Below are 5381 nucleotides of genomic sequence, written 5' to 3'. Positions count from 1 at the left end.
TCTTTGACTACCATACACAATTTAATAATTCATATGCACAGCTATTTTTCTTATCCCGTCCAATATGTGCATGAAGTTTGAAGTTAATACCTCAAAAAGTGAAAGAAAAATAATCAAAGACCAATAACTCTAAAATACCACAAACAAAAATGTTTTTGCACAGCACTTCTCCTCAACATATTTAATATGTGTTAGAAATCTCAGAAGCATTTGGAATTATGGATAAAAGAAGACTTGTCCAAATGAACCCTAACCATCAAGTGGTAGGAGTATAATAGCAGAGACAAATCATATGTCTTTATATTTAATATGTCAATGTATGTTTGAACAGAATAGTTATGTTAATTCTCATTTCTTGGCTTACCTCATATTTATATTGTTATACATAGAATTAATCCAAAGAGAACTTACCATTCACTGACAAGATTTCCTGATTATACACAGGAGTATCTTCATACTATTAGAATCTCTCCATTTTTCTTCTCCATGGGAACTGCAATGCATAACACATAAGAAAGGAAATCAAACAATTGCATTTTTCAAAATAATTTGTAGAGAAAAATAAAACATGACTTCAGACATATGCAGAATTATTTGCATTTATTTTAAGCAAGTTACAAGAGTAACTGTACCCTATGCCATCTGAGTAAAATCTGCATGCAACAAACATGTGCATGCAAAATTGCACAGACTTTCATTTATTTGCTTAACAGTTTCAATTAAACTTAACAACCTGACCAAATACTTGAAATATCTTATACTTGAATACATTATGTTATACTAGTAAATGACATTGAGTACATGTAAATATGTGTTAAAAATCTACCTTTCAAATCCAATGCTTTCTTTGCATCAAAACGTTTGTCTGTTTGCCCTTAAATTGGTCCCTCAAGAGTATCTGGTCTGAAATAAATATAAAATTCACCTACTTTTAAGCTAAAATTAGCTATAGTACTAACTTGGCTGATCTTAGGAAGAATGAGTCTTAAAGCTGCACTATCACAGATTGACCATTTTAACATTATTATTATCTCAGAGAATCAATGCCTTAAATTGCTAACAATAAAACAGATGTCATGTATTGAGAAATCTGCTTATTATTTCATTTTTCTGAAAGTATTCAAATTTAAGTCACAGAACAACAATTCTGAACGTACATATGAAAAACAGCTATCAGATATTTTTTCAGCAGTTATCAAAGATTAAAATATTTTTTTTGAATAATTGTCCTGAGATTCTTTACAGATTTTTTTGGGGGGGGGGGTCCCACCCCCTTTATGGATCCGTTAGTGTGGGTTACTCACATAAAATGAACTCAATTTAATTTGGCAGGTTGTAGAAGTTTTCAGGCGATTTTATTTATTTATTTTTTTTTTTTTTATTTTTTTTTTTGGGGGGGGGTCCACCCCTTTCTGGATCCGCTAGTGTGGGTTACTCCCGTAAAACTCAGTTTAATTTGGTGCAAAGCTCTAATAAAAATTGGTGTATTCAATTCAATTCATATTACTAATTAATGTAAACAAACCATTTGCAACTATCCCTGAATAACTTCTAAATGATAGTGATTATTTTCATTTGCATGATAACTAAGAAAATATAAAATAACACTTGAGTGTCCTGTATGGTATCCCAATATAGTCAATACTTACAACTTACATGTGCAGGAATCAGGAAGGAGTTCCATTCTACCAACTTAATACCATTCTTATTTGTCGTCTTCTTAACCGGATGCTTGAATTTTTGTAAACAAACCCAATGAACCCTGCATCGTTCCACTAGACTTTCTCGCTTAATATTTACGCTCGGTTGTGCCTGTATCGAAGATAATGAAGACCAATCCAAAACATTGCGTCATTTAGTATTTAGCACGCGCTAGAGTGATTCAAAACATCGAATTTGACCGACACTGAACAGAGGTAAATGGCTATTTTCTTTGAAAATATAACACTTTCTAGTTCAAAAGGTAATTGAATTTATGTAGATACGTAAACAATTGACAGTTTACGAGTATATTTTATTGATATAACGAAGTACTCCTTAAAGCTGCACTCTCACATACATATATTTTGACAACTTTGTTATTTTTTATTTTTGTCTTGGAGTTTGAATGAGCCAGTTTCTGTGTAAATATATGCAAATAAGTGATATAAGCCTGCTGACAAAAGATCAGATCGCAGATTTACATATTCCGTTAAAAAAATTGTTTTATGGCTAAAAGTGCTACTAACAGTTGGAAGAAAAATGCATAAAACATCATTTTCTTAAAGCTGCATTCTCACAGATTGAACAACTTTTTTATGATTTGTCTTGGAATGTACTAATTTTGGCGAAAATCCATGGAAACCAGTTATATAAGACTGCTGACAAATATAGATCGCAGATTTTTATATATACCAGTTTAAAAATTGATGTTTTGTTCATTTTTCTAAAACGTTTATTAACGGTTTTAGCCATAAAACATTAATTTTCAAACGGAAATATGAAAATCTATGATCTGATTTTTTGTAAGCAATCCTATATCATTGGTTTGCAGATATTTATATAAAAAATTGCTCTTTCCAATACAAAAAATAAAAAAAAGTTGTAAAAATGGTAAATCTGTGAGAGTGAAGCTTTAACTTAAATATATATGCAATCCGATGTTTTTTTAAGCAGTCTTGTGTCATTGTTTTTCTTGCACTTATGCATTAATTGGCTTGTATAAAGACAAAAAATATAACAGTTGTCAAAACATTTAATCTGTTAAAGTGCAATGTTTATTTAAATATACTTGATGCTTGCCTCAATCATTGCCGCTGACAGATCATCGGATGACAGCACCAACATCCAACATTATGCAGCGATATTTTTAAAGTCTCTTTCACATCATTCTGTATCCTAATATTTTAATTTATTTAAGATAGTTGCTTATCAAGATGTTGAATGCATATTTTACAGCCTTTTAGGCTTTAGGGTGTATTCAATGTCATTTTCAGACAGAAATATCTTGATCGAAGCTAGGAACAAGCTCACAACTGGCATTAGTGAGTCATGCCTGTCAAAACTAATTTTGGGGTACATGCATGTGTCTTTTAAAGTAGAACAGTAGACATCAACTTTACAATGTACATGAATACATTGCATTCATACTTAAGTTATTTATGTATTCATGTACATTGTAAAGTTATTGTAGATGTAGATCGTGTCGATAAGAACCAGCCGTTCAGTTAGCTCAGTTGGTCACAGCGCCATGATAGTGTTCCAGCAGTTGTTGTTGGTTCAAGCTCCACACTGGGGCACTTCTCCTCCCAGGTTTACTTAAATGGTGGCAGCGGTACATGGCAGGAGTGCCTACGACAGTTTTAAACTACAGTCGAAACTCGATGGCTCGATATTCTAGGGACCAGCCAAAATACTTCGAGCCTCGAGAATATCAAGCCAAGCGGGATTGCTTACAGAATGTTATTTTTTTATTATTCGTTACAAAAAGTCTTGTTTACCTCGTTTGTTATTGGCTATGCTATCTCCGCAAGAGAAGAGTATTAATTGGACATAGTTACACGTGGTAATGTTCGTAACATCACTTATTCGATACTTAGAAAATATTATTTGATTGTTTTTATTAATTATAAAAATTATGCGAAAACAACAAACAAGTAATTTTAAACAGTGGGTAACACAAACATAGCTTATTAGTTATATCAGGAGTCATTGAATTTTATACATATATAACAATTAGAGAAAGAACTTAGGTAAAGTGATGGCATGTTTATTCAAACTGTTAAGTCATTCAAATTTGATAATAATTATAATAAATTCAAGTATTTTTTATCGATTAGCGCCGTGTGCTAAATGAAGCCAACAAAACAAATCAAGGTGTGAGGTTCTTACCTGAACCCGCGAAAATGACATCGACCCAAGCAAACAAAATTGTGAAATTCTTACTTGGAACCGCGAAAATGACTTCGAGCGTGGAGAAATATTGACCCTCAAGATATCGAGCCATCCGATCAAATTTTATATGAACAAAGAGTTAAACAAAATCGTTTCTTTTAATCTGGTTCAAGCCAACGAGGATATCCAGCCATGAGATATCGAGCCAACGAGTTTCGACTGTAATATATATATAAAGGGTTAATGGAGAGGAGTGAAGTGTATTGTGTGTCATTGTCAGTGTGTAAGAACCAGCCGCTCGGTTACAGTCACTCTGATCACCAAGTTAATGGTTATTGAGATTGTGGAAATACTTGTACCATAATTCATGGTTTTTAAGTTTATTGTTTAAAGTTCCATTTTCTAGTTTTTTTTGACCTTAAAGGTGCACAGATTGAACGCTTTGACAATTTTTTTGTCTTGGAATGAGGCAATTTTTGCGAAAATCCATGGAAACCAGTTATTTAAGACTGCTGACAAAAAAATAGATAGCAGATTTTTATATTTAAGTTTAAAAAGTAATGTTTTATGCATTTTTCTTAAACCATTAGTAACGGTTTAAGCCATAAAACATTAATTTTCGAACGGAAATATGGAAATCATATATCATTGGTTTGCAGATATTTATGCAAAAATTTGCTCTTTCAAAGACAAAAAATAAAAAAAAGTTGTGAACGTAGTATATCTGTGAGAGTGCAGCTTTAAATTTTATGATTTAATGACAACTGCCTTGAAATAGATACCTGATTTAAGCATAACGCCAATGTTTATAAATTTCTATTATATTTTACTGTGAAATAATGTAAATATATACATATAATTGTTTGTGTTAGTTTAAATTTGCTTGATTTATCATTAACCTAATTATATATTATTTCATTTTATTTTGTATTAACCCAATATTATGTCATATAATATATCTATGAGTATATAATACCAAGGTAAACACATGTATACAAATCACTTATTATTATGTATAGATAGTTTTTATTTCCATGTAACTCATTTGCCTACATACATTTTGGAAAATGTGGTTCATTACAGATAAAACCCAGATGTATACATGGCCTGGATTTCCATATTATGCTGCCCAGAATAAAAGACGATGCAGTCCAGATAAAAGCATTGTATGGCTCAATAATCTTTACCAAACTTGGTAAAAAAATACTTTGTCATATTATGAGAAATCCCTGTTGTTTTTTTTGTTAATTATGTTCATTCACAGTATATGCAATTCACCAAGCAACACAAGACTTATTGTCCACTTGACACATTTCTAGTATATTTGGCTTGTACATAAACAGCACTTTTTCATAAGAGAATAAATCTCATGGAGGACATTTAGATTGCTCTAGAAATAATTGGCAAGATTTTTTGCATTTGAATCATGTTTAAAGCATACCCAACATTATTTGCATTTATTGTGTTCATGATTGTGTTGTATTCTTCCTTTTTAAGATGCATCAGAT

The 5381-nt window shown here is 31.4% G+C and overlaps 1 long non-coding RNA gene across 1 annotated transcript; it reads right to left on the bottom strand.

The window, feature by feature from the left end:
* Positions 1 to 439: 439 nt before the first annotated feature.
* Positions 440 to 1809, bottom strand: LOC128242418 (uncharacterized). Its single transcript, XR_008262610.1, has 3 exons — positions 1650 to 1809; positions 827 to 903; positions 440 to 493 (listed from the first exon to the last, which is right to left on the bottom strand). It is a non-coding gene; the product is annotated as an uncharacterized LOC128242418 (long non-coding RNA).
* Positions 1810 to 5381: the final 3572 nt, after the last annotated feature.

The sequence above is a fragment of the Mya arenaria genome, chromosome 8, assembly GCF_026914265.1.
Source record: "Mya arenaria isolate MELC-2E11 chromosome 8, ASM2691426v1".
In the NCBI taxonomy this organism is placed as follows: Eukaryota; Metazoa; Mollusca; class Bivalvia; order Myida; family Myidae; genus Mya; species Mya arenaria.
Note: the sequence above shows the minus strand (reverse complement) of the source record. Positions and strands in the feature narration are given on the sequence as shown.